A 17,418-nucleotide genomic window follows, 5' to 3' on the forward strand; every position below is an offset into this window, starting at 1 on the left:
GTAAAAGTTCTTAGTCAGATTACTCCGAAACCGACATGTAGTTTTTGTCAGTCAAATGGCTGTTTATTTAAAGCCTACAATAGTACGATGATATAGCTAGGTTGTTTGCTGATTCCATGACATCATCTACCACGACTATATCTATCAAGGCATAGCCGAGATCGCATTTAAACACTTCACGTTATTTCTCAGGTAGTGTGGACAGACTGCTTCGGCGTTCAATTACAAACTCAGCTAAAGTAAAATCGGTACGGTACTATCAACGTTCACCACCATAGTATCTGGCTGGGACCACCAGCCAGCCACCGTGACCAACGCCTTGACCAGAGCTCCATTACGATTTACTCCTGTATTGATAGTCCTATACACTATCCACAGCGGGTTATCCTTATTTTGATAGTTGACGGGCTCCTTGAAGCGCTTCAATGACTTGTCTGTCTGACTATCAGCCCATCAATTCACTTGCTTCGAGAGACACGAAAGGCCGTCAAATAACGCAACACACAACTACTTCAAATCCGACCACAAACGATACCACTGAAAGCATACGACGCTTAATAGTTGTCGACCAGCTAGAACAAACTAGAGTCTCCCAGTTCGCCCGGAGAGCGCGTCCCCGTACTCGCACACAGACATGCTCTTACCCGTATCCAACGCTGCATATATAATAGATGCCCATAGATACCTGGCTGGATACGTGAAGCGACTTGAGCCCCTTGTAAGCATTGAGAAGGCAACAAACAGACTGGGCCAATAGTGGCAGTAAATGTAATTGATGATATCAACTACCATCACTGCGGAACGGCAGTCGCTGTCATCGACTGTCGCCACTGGAAGGACTGACACTTGGAGAAAACGGGCTTGACGAGTGCATCTTATACTCCACTAGTACGACAAGAAACAAAGGATTTGAAATAGAACACGAATTTTAATAGTTGAATAATCGCAGTGTTTAGACAGGTAACGGCTCTACGGAGAACAGTTCCACAGGAGGTAACGCACTGAAAGTTACCCAAGTGCCTCGCCAACCGACGAGGAAGACCGCGACAGTATTAACAGAGGCATGCAGGTACGACTGCAACGCTATGAGATAGAGTCATTGTATCTTGAAGAGAAAAACGATACGATTGTGTGGTTCTGAAAATTCAAAAAACGAAAAACAGCTTTCTCGAATTAAGCTTCGCGATATACGTTCGAGTCAATGTTATATATAAAAATTTGTGTGTATCTCTTTATTTATGTGTATATTAAGCTTATCCAAGCTGTGTGTTATGCCAATGGTGTAATATCTCCGATGTTTACAAGGACTATGGCATTAGTTCAGACGGGTTGTGATTATAGGATTTGACACACTCGCAATTACTGAAAACTGAGCTTTCTTTTCGCCTTTCTGTCGGTTAGCGTCCCCTTGGTCTCAGCTATGTCAATCGACATAATCCGATACACAGACAAAGAGTAGTATTAAGCAGTGCTAAAAGGGGCTGCCCTCTGTCTTCAATGATTAAAGCCAACTAGTTTATCGTCGCTATCGTTGTTTCTGCTATTGGTGTCGTCTCTTTCCGCTGGTGTATTTTCAGCCGACACGAAGCGACCTCATCTGAGCCGTCATCTCTTGCTCTTTACGGTTTCTTCGCCTTTGTCAATGTCGTGTGGTTAGCGTCGGCATCGAATGCCATCGCTGATCGGTCGAACGAACAGGGCCATGCAGCCAACTCCAAATCCAGACAGCGACGCTCCAAACGAGCCGAGATTGCAAACCGGGGGTGGCCCCAAGCCCTTTCAAGGCGTTACAAAGTATCCACTTTTTATGCTGCTGCTACCACCACTGCCTCTGAAGCTGCAGCGCTTTCGAACCAGTCGACACGGCCCTTCTTGGCCACCGACAGCAAAGGCAGCTTTTGAAACAGCGGCCCTTTTCGACCACTTCAATGCTATTCTGTTTTTTCTGTTCATCGTCGAGGCGCTTTGCCTGCTCGCGGATTGGCCGATTCGTCAAGATAATACACTAGTGCGGTTTGTCTGTCTTTGACGCTGTGGTTGTTTTTTCTCCCGCTTTCTCTTACAATGTTTTTTGACTCTTCAGGGCTCTATCAGTGCTATAATTTACGCATCTTCGAACTTGGTGGCCTTGGTAAATGTCAGATAACTGGGCTGGTTGACCGTGGCTGTTGTTCTCGTCAGAGAGCGTCAGTGAGTATTACTATATAGTTGGCGAATCAATGCATGCACAAAGAATTGCTGGTTAGCGAACGAGATGTCTATTTTCTTCGAAGAAAAAAGGAGCACGAGAGGAACAAAGTATACGGGTGATGTCAGAACGAAGACACACTGTTATCACAATAGCCGGCACAGCAATACAAGTCGAGCGCGACGTGACGGTAACAGGAAACAGAAAGCACCAAGAATTCATTTCCGGAAGCGTCCGTGGAAATGCACAAAAAAACGAGGGATATGATTTGGAGAACACGGTACAAAGAAAGAAGTTATACAGTGATGACCCTATCCTTCTACTTGAACGTAAATCCAGATGCATTCCATTGATTCCTTTCCAGGCCGTTTGACGCACCACTCGTAACCGTGTGACATCACTAATGATTGTCCGCAGCTAGTTAATAATTGTTATTATTTCTTGTTAGTTCTGTCAATTTATATACATTTTTGGTTTTAATGGGTCATACACTGTGCGTGTCAACTAGAGGAGAAATAGAACGTCAAGCGAAACCGCTGTTGTTGTCAATCCAAGGGAAGAGTGCGTACGAGATGAGGAGCGTCAATCCGCAATTCCAGTCTGTGATATAGGTAGCATGGATAGATAATTGCAACAAATCGACTCCAAGCTCCAATTCTGTGCTGAGATTCTACAATAACCTATTCATTATTTTTCAGTAGACAACTTAATTCTTTGTAAGCTAATCAGATATTGGGATCAAAACAAGTTTGATGTATTTGATAAATCTATCATAGTATATATATTTAACACATTCGAGCGCACACATATCACCACATTAGAAAAAATAGTAGCAAATTAATTATACAATCAATTACCTTATCATTTTTTTTTAATTTACTTATCAAGAGGTCTGCCAACGTTGAATAGCAAATTCATAAAGTGGGCCTCAAGACCGGACGTGCAACCTTTGGTATTGAATTCTCAAGTATATTTCTTGGAAAGAAAATAGATATCTCTCACCGTTATTTTATTTTATCCTTTTCGAATATCTCGATTTCTATTAATCATTCTTTCTAAGTCTGTTCTACTATTTACCTTTTACCCATTATGAGTCAGTTCTTACGTTTTATCGTATTTCCAGTATAAAACAATAGTAGTAATATTGATCCTAACAATGTTTTTTTTTCATTAGATGAAAATCCGAAATTGGCGATGGTGTCGAAAATGCTATTTTGTGCCATTTGGAGTATCAATTCTGAGACATCCCGGACTATCCATCAACACGTGTTAACTACTACAAAAGCAACTTCATTTTTAGAGCCTGCTTTGAAGTAGCCTTTCACTACCTGTACAAAATACTCCCAGCAAATTTATAGAACCCTTCTTCTAATTACACAGTGTAGCATTTTGCCACTCGCTTATGACAAACGGAACCAAAGGAACAAGAATGCGGAAACTTATAATGGTTTAAAAAAAATGCCAGTTAAAAAAAGTGATGGAACGATATATGACTGTTGAGTGCGGAAAAGGTCCACAGATTGTGGGTACTAGGATCGCCTATGGCACATAAATAATTTTATTTATTCACGCGAATTGTATAGTTATTACACATTATACATTTCAATAGAAAGAGAGCCATGCGATTGCTCGTTGATGCTGCAATATAAAAATTACTATCCTCCACTTACCCATCAAATCATGAATATAGAACGCCATGGCTGGTTGACTTAGCACTTCCGTTGTCAAGAGAATCGTCACTTAAACCGGAGTCCAAGGAACCATCTGGTATTTTTGTCTATGATTTTAAACTTTTGTCCATCCTACCCTTAGGCCAATTGATTATGATCGCGTTACGCGAGCTCAAATAAAGGCTGGTCAACGGTTCCGACAAAAATAGAGACCTAAAACATTTCAAGAAAACGCTTCAAATTGGAACAAAATTTAACAACTAAACGCTTCACTGAAATGCTTTAAACGAGGAGATGTTCACTACAAAACAAAAATGGAGGATTAAGAAACGGAGAGTTTGATACGAAAAAAAAAAAACGTTAACAGTTATGTCAAATCTATTAAAAAAAAATATCAAATGGTGAATTTGAAAGTATGGCAAATTTAGGGAGTTTCAAAAAGGACATTCAGATTGACCTCTAGTATGAAAGGCTTTTAACATTGCCCACAGGTAGTGACGGGATAGAAAATAAAGGACTTGTGTCGACCACTGCCATTAGCACCTTTTTCTTGACAACCACAAAAATGTATACCCAAAAAGTTTAAAAGCAATCTTAATATTCTGGAAGAAAACCTTGAGGGTTCATGACGCACTGGCTCACGTGTCGTAACTTCTTCTTTTTCTTTTGGCCAAAACTTTCGATCTCCGTTTTGGTCCCCTTCCTGCCCTTCATTTACTCGACCTGGCTACCGATAAGATGTATTTTCTCCGTAAAATTATAAAGAAAAAGTTGCGATAGTTAGATAAGGTTAAATAAAAATCACCATCACGTGAATAAATAATTGAGACGTTTCAATGACTGGAAAACAAGATGTCTTGGATAAAAGAAAGACGATCTAATGTAGATAAAAAATTGAAGGTGTAAGTAAATGTTCAATGCCGAACCGCAAACTCTTTCATCAATCCCCGCATACGATCAAAATTCTATTTCTGCCGTTACTAAAATCGCTTAAGGCCAAGTATGCAAATCAGAATTTTCTATTTTCAGCAGTAAACATTTAGCATAGTTAAGCATTTGCCTTTTTTTTTCACTACTTCCCATATTAAGTTCGTTTTTCTATGCGACCCCTTATATACTAAAGCTGAACCATTATTCTATCAGTGAAATCACTGCTCGCTTTTAACTTCGTAGGGAAACGCCTTCAGGACTTCTATTTAGGACGAAGTAGATTTGAAAAACACCATGTTTCTTAGTAGGAGGATTGAATTTAAGGTAGGAAGCGAGGCCACTACACCTGATAAGCTTGAATGAAGTGATCTCCATGAAAACAATGTAACTTCAACATAAGGCAACGAAAAACAAGAAGGCATTATGTACTGTGATTTCACGAAGTCCAACCCAAAATGCTCCACCTATGGTGAAGCGTTAACACTATACGAACTAATCGTACCCCGACACGGGTTAAGCATAAAAAAAAATATACATTCAGCACTGGGACGTCGCATGCGCGTACGTGAAGCTGAGTTAGAACCTATTCTGTCATTGTGTTATGAAACTGCGCATGCACGCAGTTAGAAAGAAACTCCCCGAGTGCATATTCAGTATCTCGTTCGGCACCCTCTAGTCCGTCTATAGGCAAAGTGTATATATAATACATGTGTTTTTTACTGAAAATATACGGTATAAAAGTTAATAAGACTGCGACTAATTTTGTCAATACAAAGCATGAGATTATGTTATTCATGTACATACGTGTGCACTTTCGTATCTGTCCATTTGTTACTGGCTAACCAGCGAACGGAAAGTACGCGGACCAACGCCACACTCCAGCAATATCCCGCCGCACGCTTCTCCGGTACAGTGGCGCAGGTTTTATCTATTTTATTTATCATCAATTATCTGTTACACTTATTACAGTCGCAATAGTTATAATTCTAGCAATAATATATTCTACTTATTGTTGTTGTTGTTATTGACGTTATTTCAATCCGTGCTCAGATTCTGTATCTGGAGTTTTGCTTCTCGTAACAACGAGCCTCGCAACTGCTGGCTTTCATTTTACAGTCAGTTGTTGTTGATGTTCTTGCCACTGGTGAGCGCTACGATGCAGGATCTCTGCTTAGCTGGCGCCAAGTCTACACCCGTGATGTCATGGCCGTCGACCAGATATTACTATTATATTATTATTGTTATTAGAAAGATAACCACTACTAGCTATGCATGTATGTACATCGGCGGAGAAAAACCACGACTGGAGGATGAAATTAAGAGGCAGTGACAAAGGCGTGAATATCTGCTTGTTTCTTCTACGCTGTTGTCGCAGCTGCTGCCGCCGCCGCCGCCGCCGCCGCCGCCGCCGCCGCTGTTGTTAGGATACCAGGAATAGCGAAGTAGACGAAAATCAGAGAATTGGAATTCGATTGTCACCATAAATTTAGATGAGCATAAATTTTAAACTGATACCAGCACCGCCATAGATGCTATGCCGCTACGCCGACTACCACAACTAGCCCCCTCACCCCCCGACAAACGAGCGTTACTACCCGGAGGAGAGAAAACAGTCGGGGCACTTCTGCTGCAGTTAAGAGTGGCACAGTTAACGCTGATAGTAGTACAACCCCAACAACCTGCCCAAAAGTCAAATGATGAACTTCTAAAGCAAATGTAATAGACGCTCGCAGATGTAGCATGCACTGCTACTCTGTTTGTAGTAGTTAAATGACGGCGGTAAAGAAGGCATACTTGTACACTTCGATGTACGAACATGCGTACACTTCACGTCCTCTGCGTACAACGCATGCAGTCGTTACTTTGTTTTCAAGTACATAATATATGGCATGGGCAATGTCTAATAAGAACATCTATAAGTGTCTATACATTTATTTATATAATCTCTCTGGCCGGGGGTCGGTAGAGAGCTTAATTGTTGAGAAAAAGTTTGGCGCGAAAATTTCGCTGGAAGCTGTTATTGGTATCACCATTACGGATTTATGCGCACTTGAATATTTGTCGTCTATCTGTATCGTTGGAATGATAGAACTTCGTTACCGAGCCAGCCTGTGAACAAATCGTACTGTTATCAATTGCCAGCTTTATTGAAACTAAAAAAAACTTGTCATTTCAGCTAAAACGATGGGTCTACATGGAACAGGTTGCCGCACGGTCTTTGTATCGACGCGTATCAGTCAGATAGACTACTGAATGTTAAAATTTAAAGCAATAGCAGGTTAAACGATATGTGTACCATTATATTTTTACACGTCTCTTTTGATTCGAGTGTGCAAATACGATCCAAACAATGGTGGCGCTCTAGTGCCTCGAATAGATATTTTGTAAACATTACGTGTAAGGGTAATCGGCAGGAATCGCATGCAGACGACTTTCTTTTGAAGATCTTCAGTCCTTCAGACGAATTGCTAGTCGAAAATGTCGTAATATGATTTTGAAGAAACCAGCATCGCACTTCACTGAAATTAAATGCCTCTGTACGTGAGTCAGTAGCGGTGGCTATATTTAGCTGGCTGGATAATACGGCATAATCGTTCCTTCATGGGGCCAGTCTACTGCTAGAAAACTGCTTAACGATAAACAATACCGGACGTAAACCTCGGAACATTTAAATGATATTGTGTACTGCTCGTATAGATAACCCTCATCGCGTACGTGGGTTTATCATACGCGTACTACGCTCCAAGACATCCTGTACTATCTAATTATGTCAAGATAGCATGTTTAGATAATATAGTACACTACATAGATGTGCGTCTATTCGGAGCTTGGGTCTCCCTTAGACTAACGTCCAAGCCACGAACATGGATTAAGCCGGTGCTGCCTAGTCAATGAAGAATTAACGAATCGAACATTCAAACATAATGAAATTCCCTTTGGTTAGATGTACTAAGACGATCAGGGATCGATTTCCTTCCGATAGATAAAGCATGCTCTACTTCCGTTATTTTCTTAACCTTAAAGCTGACCTAGTCTTTCAAACACTATTTTCAGTGCCACCCGTCAGTATTGAGGATTTGATCCGGCATTATCTATTTAATAGAAGGTAAACGATGCAATCCGTTAACTATGCATATAGACTTAACAAGATTAATATGCCTTTGGTCTTTGGCAAACATTGTAATTTCAAAATCATCTTTTTTCCTATCTTACTTTCGTAATATGCAACAGAAGCGTACTGAAACGCTCGTTATATTTGGGCAATAGCATAAAATGAGTTGTGCCGGAGTTACCTGGCACGTGCTAATCCCGATCTCTACGGAAATCCTTAACTGCAACTTAAAAACAACTGAAAACAATTGCCGTCGTCCAAACGGTAAATCACATCTGGGCAGGCTAAGAGCTACAGGTGATGGTTTAGTAAACATTGTTTCTGAATATATGGAATAGCTTACGAATGATCTACATACAACGAGTAGCCCGATTTGCAAAAGGACAAAGGTCTAACAAAGCCAATTAAGCTAACATCTTGCTAAGTGGTACGTTGGAAAGACGCTTTGATATTTTGCATACCGGATCAAACTCAGAACAAATTATTTTACCAGTATAGATGATTGAAACGAACGCCCTTTACAGCGCGGTCTGTTCTCAGAAAGTCGGCCATTTGTCGCGGATATTTTCACTACGCTTTCGCGATCTGACTGCATAAATAATCACCTTGAGTGTGATGGTACAAATATTAATTGCGGAAAATTACTAATTTTACGTAAATTTCAAGACATTCTGTGTTTAGATCTTCTGATGTTGTTTGTGATAGAATAAATATTTTTTACTCAGACGTCAGAAGCAGGCTCGATTGGTATTACATGGTATGCCCTAATGTCTTCGAAATCGGGTCGTTACTTTATTTGAAGTTCGTATCAGGCTAAGGGAAAATATTTTATGAAATCTCAATGTGCAAAGAACCGCTGACACGTGGAGCTTTTCTCAAACTGTTCGCCGTGTATTCCTTTACCTTGAGGATCCCGAAGCTTTGATGGCTCAAAGCCAGTTGTACCATACGGTAAATTACGAGTATCTTCGTTAGACAGTATTCTTTTTCTGGTTGTTCCACAATTTCGCCACTAAATAAATTTGGGTGACTGAGAAAAGCGGTCTTTCATTACATTTGTAGGGTTGTCTTCTGAACTCCTTTTGATGCTATAGTTGATTCAAGTGACAGTTCTAGTTAAGTTGCAGAAGTCTTTTAAAATAAAGATGTCACAAACAATTTTAGTTCGTTTTTGTTTCTGGAAAGTGTGGCCTAAACGTACGAGGAAATCTGTGTGACCAATATTATAGCCGAGTACACAACCAGAAAGCGGTTGCTCGTTTTGGAAATGGTGACTTTAGCATCGAAGACAAAGTACGTGCGGTTCGTCTCTCTGACTATAACGATACTGATATTCCTATTGTACTCGACTAAGACCTACTAATAAGGCCTCGTCAGATTGTACGATATACCGGAGCATTAAAATCGACCGTTCAAAGATCTATCTAACTAGCAATGATAGGGTCCATCGGGCAAACATTTGAGTTACTCATATTTTGGCCGATCACCAACTGCTACTGAAACATGTGTGCACGGCCGAAAGCCGAAAACTAGATGAGAACTTTTTTACTACAAGGACAGTATTGAGTAATAAAAAACTGATAATCTACAACAACTTCAGTCAGGACAAATCGTGGCTGAAGCGTGCCCTTTGAACGAAAGGTAATGCTGGATCTCATCCAACTATCGTAATGCTATGCATTTGCTGGGATTGCAAGAAAACGCTCTTCCATGAACATCTCTAAAATCACCAATTTGTCGTTTTAGTTAAGCTCTAGCAGCTCGACCGCTTAAGGCAACGTGTTGAAAGAAAGCATTTGGCTACTGTCAATAGGGGAAAAGTAATGTTTCACTGCAGCAACGCCCGACCCAGATTAACGGTGATGTTTGATCTTTATCACCTTTTTCCTTATCCCTACAGAGCTCCCTTAATGGGAAAAATTTGTATCTTCAAAAAGTGTAAAATGGCGCAATGACCTGTTTATCGCAAAAGAAAATGTCAACTTCTTGGATTGAAAGGTGCTTGAAAGACGAATCCGGATCCATGCTAATAATAGATAATTGATTAAAATTGTTTGGGCGAAAGATTGTGTTTATTCAATGGTGAAATTCCAATGGAACAACCAAATAGATACCGATGTAATGTCTGGCCATATTTAGAAGACCCGACCTTCTTCCAGGTATAACACTAAACCTATAGCAAATTGGTACTGCCACACATAACAACTCGCATATAAAGAAAAACAAATGTTCGAAAGTTTCATGCATTGAAAACTTCACACAAAATATTTTGATATTAATGCGATATTTGCGTTTATTCACAAAACTTTTTGAAATGTAACTTTTACCATCATTTTAGACGAGAGGCTGGTCGAAAAAAAACATTGGGGCTTACCATATAATAGGAAAATTTGACAATTTCGGTAAATTTAATATCAAAGCTCGAATTTTTAGGGTATCTGAATTCAGAGGACACATTGGTTTTACTCAGAAAAGGCGGTTAAAAGAACAAAGGTAAAAAACGAATGTCTTGAAAAGTGCGCGTCAACCTTTTACCATCCGGCTTAGCGTGTCGAGCCTTAACTAATTGGAGGTATCACTTCCTTGATTCCTGAAGTCAATAAAAAAATTTCTATAACAATTTATTTTATATAACATAACATAAGATCATAATACGCGACATAACCGTAGTCTTTCCTACTCAGAAAACGTATCTACCATTTATTTGTATAGTAGGGCAAAATACTTTGCCTATAAATCATAATCAACCTGATGTTAAGCATTTTTAAGCCGATTTCGTTCCAATTCATTTTCAATGAAAGGACTGAGATAAAAATAGGCTTACAGCTGAAAAAGGTAGGCTTCTGGCCGTGGAGTAAATGTCGGAAATAGGTGATCTCTGTGTGTAATTATATAATGCGGTAGCGGGCATTAACATATGTTTATAATTTATCACTGAAGGTATCAAGGGAGCAGTTATTATTCATAATGGCGCACGGATCGTCCGTAAGTGATGTGGAGTTTCATGCTGTTATTGACCTGTTAATACGGCTTTTATGCCGTATGTTTACCTATGTATGTTTTTATCATAACAGGAATAACTTTAAAGTACAGAGTAAATGGAACAGATAGCTCTAGTGCTCGCAGTTAATTGATTCGTGGCACACTGATGAAGAGGTACTACGTCGTCAGATTTCTGTCAGATTAGATAGATTTCAGCTCATACATATATGTTGTCATATAAATATCGTCCGTTGTTGATCCTTTCACACCGTCCCATCTAACTATTATCTATCGCAAGCTTTCTTTAATTCATTTTCAATCTGGCTAGGTAGCAAAATGTATTCAGTTCCTTATAAGCTGAAACATATATGCGATGGTGTGCTTAATATGCCAGATGTTCTACGTTCAGCATTCACTATGAAATTAAGGTTCCGCTCGTTCAATTCATTGTATCTAAGCACGAAAGGATCTGGAAAATGAAATAAAGCAGTTCATAAGCGAACCAGATATATATTGCGAGCCGTATTTACAGTTCAAAGCAATGTGCACCTTCTGGAGACCATTCGTGATCTTCTACGCTACTAAGAATCATTAGTGTTTCGTCGATCAAAGGCCTAAAAGCGTTATCTCCAAGACACTTTTTGCATAGATCACTTTTAGCCTGCTCATTGCGTCTCTTCTTCTCTGCCAACTCTTTTTCTCTCCTCTGAATTTACTTTCCCCCCAAAAATAGGCCCATCCGTAAACCTACTTTTACGACCCTCGTAAAGTATTACTATGAACAGCACCGCTGTTCCAAAAAAAGACTAATGCAACACAGGTTTGGGAACAATTTGATTTTTTCGTTTGTGAAACTTCTATTAAATAGCAATCGATCGAGCGTGAATTAACCGTTGGGCACGGTAACAAATATCGATATAGAGCGATTTCTGTACTAATTAAATTGTTCGCCAAATTCACTAAGATTATTATCATCATCATAATTATCATATTATTAATTAACTGTAATTTTGTACCGTTAGCTAAAATAGTGGGCTTCAAACGTCGGTCGGTTGCTATGTTTAACTATTGAATAGCTCAAAACAGACCGGTTCACGTAAAACGTGGCTCAGCGTTGGGTTTACCAATACCTGCTGCAACGACCCATCGATCGTATTTGTATATCATTGCATTAAGTAGTTGTACATCTATCACTAAGGCCTAATATAATCGCATCAAAAAATAGAGAAACTGAAAGAGAACGCGGGCAGGTGGAGGGCTGCGATTGGTAGGCGGACAATAAAAAGTTACGTATCCTTCGTGCGTGGCAATTTAAAGAAGGTATTTTTCTCATGATTTAAACATTCAAAAATCGCGCGCATGCTTTGCGCGTTTAACAAGCAAAGCCGTTAGTAGTATATATGTGCACAATTATTGACATAGGATTCGTACGAGCCGAGATTCACATGTGATACAAATGTTACAGCACGGACTTGGTCGAGATGTCGAACGTTAACGGCCTCTTTAAACTACAATTGGATTCTATCATAGATTGAACAAGTGCCACTCTGCGTAACCTGTTGGATTCCGATGCTCTCACAGAAACCCACGAGTTCAATCACCGACAGAAATTGTTTTGTGAAAAGGGATAATGACTAACGGGTGTTGTAGATATTGTAGATTCCGGACCAACGGAGAAAAAGCTCACTTTCACAAAATCAATAACTTTCGCCGCCAGATCCTGATACAGTTCATACATTGGGTCGCTTAAAAATGACGTTTCAGCATTCAGTTCTTTCTATCGAATGAACTTCTTTCATACACATTGTAATGCGCATTACCAATACAGAGTACGAAGTTAGCAGTTTGTTATAGAATCGAACTTATTTAGTTGTTCGTCCTCCTTGCAGTTGTGAAAACATTATGCACGGCTTGAACCTTCTAGTTAGTTAGATCGCGCCGATAGGTTTGGCAATTTCATTCTGATATAATAATTTACGGAGCGACAATAGAAGATCCAGATTTATTTAAACAAGGATCTCACGGTAGCGTGAACACGAACGTTTGCAACGGACAGTGGTTATTTGTTTAGGTCTGTCTACAACACTTCAAGCTATACGAGTATTTGAAGTTATTAAAGATTAGTTAATTGCAGAAAACTTCGGATATAGCCAAAACTCAAGTGCCTATGATACATACCTAAATAGATGCGGATTAATTTTAGCTTTACCTAGAAGACTGCGGGAGTTTCTTCATCATACACATAACACACAATCCGCCTGTGTGCGTGCGTGCGTGCGTGAAATAATGAAGGATAACTATATAAAGTGATTTGCCTAAGCTCCATAAAGATAGGTATCATTGATTTTATATCTTTATTTTGTGACGAACATAATATCATATTTAAGGTAAATGACAGAAGCACTCGCAGGCCATTTTGTGCACTAAAGCAATGACATGTTAGGCACCACGCTACCTATTGCATAGGTTTTTTTCTTCCTCAGATAAAAAGTTGGTAAAAATATTATTACTTGATATCTGTGCACGATATATACGTGTATAAGAATATTTGTCGAAACGATTTATCTAACCTTTAGGTTTCATTATATTACCTCTGTCGAGATTCTGTCACTGTTGTACTGGCTGTCGTTTATGGTCACTTCATTCGTTAAAATAACAAAAACTTGTAACGATCGATTAGGTACCATAAGTACCTTCCAGTTTAATGCTCACATGGTAAAATTCATCCAAACGTAGATTGTTTTTCCTTATATATATATATATATATATATATATATATAAATGACTCAAGTTGCCGTTAAAACGCCAGACAATGTGTTTCGCTGTAAATTCTCTTTATCAGAGTGTTTTTTTTTTGGCGCTCCACAAAGGGTAACAGCGCATTTACTATCAATTACTACGAAGACTCCTTGCGCAGATCTCTAGATCCTTTGGTGCTAGATTTCGTTTGATTCATCTGTGCTAACAAAGCTGTGTCTATTAGTTCGGTCTAGCTTTATTTTATTTATTACATTTCTAATTCTAATTGCTCTCACGTTCCTTATCGTCATCGACAGTAGAGTCTTTATCGCGTTCGTTGCTTTGTTGCATTCAGTAAATGTATTCTTATGCAAATCGATTCAAACACACATTTGCGTATCACTCCAGCATGTTTATCTGCTGAGGAAAGCTTCAAGCCTCGAGCTTCACCTATCGAAGGACACTCAATACACATGGATCGGTTTTGCTGGTGAGGCAACTTCGAGTAACGCCTGCAGACGGTCGACCAGCGTTCAACGACCTGCTTTATCATCATCATCCGCCGCTTTACGTTCCCGCTGACTCCATTGGCTTTGACGCATCTTCTTTTCATTCGATACAATGTTGCTAAAGCTGAGCAACATCAACAGGCTTGTTCCAAAGACAAACGCGTTGTGGGCTGTTCGCCGCGATTCGTTGAGGACTAGTTGCGGCGGCTACAACACACAGAAAACTCGCCATCAAAGGGTCCACTCACGAGAGAGGCCGGCAAACAGCTTCTGCTGACTTGAAACTGTTTCATACAAATCAAACCACGCGCACAGGCACGCAAACACAAGCACAGACAAACACGCATCCACGGGCTATAAAAAAAAAACGCCCGTTTTAGGCATACGGACGCAAAAGTGCGAGCCGGCTCCAACTTTTGCCGATCTGAATATACAGTTCAATTGCATGGCTACATCGCACCAGAGTCGAGTCGAGACCATCGCGTCTGTCGCCGTGGAACAACGTCAGGGAGACGTTTCGCTCACGTCACATTTTCGATTTTTCGTCCTGCAGCGATGCTGGAGTTTGTCTGTTTTCACTGCGTGGATTGCCTGCCCTGCCCTGCCCTGCCCTGCCCTACCCTGCCCGTCAGTAGCTTTTTTGATGCATGGTTTCTGAGAGACAGAGGGGTCATCGAGCGGTAGCCTGGTGATGCCTAAACAATTTTCTGGATTGTGCACTATTAATCTACGAGGTATTGTTTTTACGTTTGTCCAGAATGCACTAATAACAATGACAAAAAGAGAAAGATCAGTGGATAGGTTTCTTGCCGGATAGGGTGGAAAGGTGTAGCGATCGAAGCGCCTGTGCGCGAATGTATCGATTCGAGTACTATGCAGACAATTACGCGGTTCTGTCAAGTAATCGCAAACTAAGCTGCTTTCCGCGGGCTTCCACAGGTCAGCTACACCGTTTTTTTTTTCTTATTTTTTATTGAACTGATTCCAATACATATGAAAGGTAACATGAAAAAACTGCATAATTTTTCAGTAACACTGTACAGCTAACCATCATCATCTGCTGTTACTCTTCGAAGAGAAAAAAGCAACACAGAATACACATTGCTATTACTTGTATCGAAATTTATAGATTGGAAACCCGAGAAACAAGCGTATTTATAAGTACGCGTATATCTCAGCTTCAAAATGAGATTTCCGTACAGAATGGCAAAGCTGTGTTTCCTCATACTCCGAAAACCTTTTTTATGTAACAAATCAGGTTGGCCTAGCGATGCCCGTCCCGATCAAAAGCAGCATTTCATCAATCTGACGATACTGTTGGTCCACGAAGCGTAAATACGCGTCGTTCACCCTTTACCTCTTACTGGTCATTCAAATTCTTCAACAGATTATTTGGCAAAATCGAACTGAACTTAAGCAGTTTGAGGCAATCTTAATATCACGGGTATACCTGAGACGATTCAAAGATGAAGGAATATAGGGGCCTGTGACTAGCGAATTTTGAATCTAAACTCTTGCGCAAAAGATGCTATAGAAAGTAGGTAAACGGTCATGCTTGCTGATGTTCGGCGAATCTATCTCTATCAGCTATCGGTGTGTGTTTAAAGTACCAATGATTAATCTAGTTAGAACTGTATATATAAGAAATTTTGGAAATGGCGCACTACCTTGTACGCACGTTACTTTACACTGTCGTTTTTCATTCAAAAAAGCAATGAGATTTTTGCTGTAAATATAGGAAAAAAAAAACCAATTCTTGAATAATGTACCACGCGAGACTTCAACAACGACTTTTAAGAAGCTCTGAATTATAAAAATACTAAATAGATACATTTTTTATAATAGTATCTCTGCATGATTTTAACTTGCGCGCTGTTAGCATGAATCTGTTTATATCTTTTCGAAATTCTAAGGGCAACATCCGTTGCCTCAGCTCCTATTGCGTGGTTTCTCATAGCATCCGAAAAATGTATGTCAGCTGTGATTTTCTATATGCAACTAACATAATTAGAGCTTTATTGTACTCTTCAATGTTACACATTTACTAGCTAAATTGAATCGCAGAAGAGTCCGATCGAAGCACTTGCTCTGGCTCTAACTACAATAGAATAGTACGCTGATAATAGAATTTAGTCTTACTAGCACAATTTCTTTAGTTTGGAAAGCGCGTATTTCCAATTCACTTCAAGCTAGCTCGAGATAATTCAGAAAAAAAAAACGCTCTGAAATATATCAGATGAGCAATTCTGGGTTTCTGTATAGTAGTTTCATCTATTTGCCATACCAATGTGCCAATAAATAATGTTGTTAGTTAAACAAAAGCAACGCTAAAAAAACTGCTGACTATCGGTCCCGGCTCCATAGATAGATGAGAAGCACACTATCAAACGAACAGATATCAAATTTATCAGTATTCCCTCAGTTGTCTCAGTTTTATTACTAAATCCTATTTCCAATTGTAATTATCGTTTAGTCACTGTAAATTCGGTGCAAAAATATACCATCATCATTATTATACTATAATATCATGCATACGTATATATCGAGGTGAACGTCTTTGGGGTAGAATTCCCAATATGGCGCACGGCATTCGACAAGTGGCATTTCGCGTTTTGACATTGTCGATCACAGAATCGGTAGACGCAGTTTATACCGGACCTCTGCCATGGCTCGTTTTTGTTTATAAGATAACGGAAACCACAGCCAGCATATTCCGCATCGAGATACGTTAAGAAAGTCTTTATTACTGGCGTCCTATACAATACAAGTCAGGCTTCATACGGCCATTTTTCTTTCAGACGATGTCAGTTGTACATGGAATATTCAGCGGAATTAGAAATATTTGCGTAAATCATCAATGAACCAACCAATACGATGATACCGCTGCCTAGAGATTTTAGATAAGCCTTAGACAGAGGAGGACAGAGGACGAATAGCGCGTGTGCCGACACCCCGAGCACTTCGTAAAATAATTTTACGAGATCGAAAGCTATCTTAAAGTATATGAGCAATTAAAGATCAGTGTCCTTGACATTGCAAGGATGTTTTAAACGTCTCGTGTTGGGTACCAACGGGCGGTATAGGTAGATGGTTGTTTTGTTGTGCCGTATCTTTTCGTGGACAGGTAGCGGATATATTGTAGACAGGTCGTAAGACGATTCCCTATAATTTCGGAAGTTGATCAGATGGCGAAACAGTTAGCCTTTGCCCCTCGAGAAAACGTTCAGTAATGCCTTAGGCTTTGCCCCAAATATGAATCGAATAATACGAACAACGATGTTTAAAATG

At 39.8% G+C, this 17,418-nt stretch overlaps 1 long non-coding RNA gene across 1 annotated transcript; it reads left to right on the forward strand.

Moving 5' to 3' along the window:
• The first annotated feature begins 549 nt into the window (after positions 1-549).
• LOC147755293 (uncharacterized) lies at positions 550-4,709 on the forward strand. Its single transcript, XR_015328911.1, has 2 exons — positions 550-1,069; positions 3,363-4,709. It is a non-coding gene; the product is annotated as an uncharacterized LOC147755293 (long non-coding RNA).
• The last annotated feature ends 12,709 nt before the right edge of the window (positions 4,710-17,418 follow it).

The sequence above is a fragment of the Varroa destructor genome, unplaced genomic scaffold (genome assembly GCF_002443255.2).
Source record: "Varroa destructor unplaced genomic scaffold, Vdes_3.0 BEIS01000005.1, whole genome shotgun sequence".
Classification (NCBI taxonomy): domain Eukaryota; kingdom Metazoa; phylum Arthropoda; class Arachnida; order Mesostigmata; family Varroidae; genus Varroa; species Varroa destructor.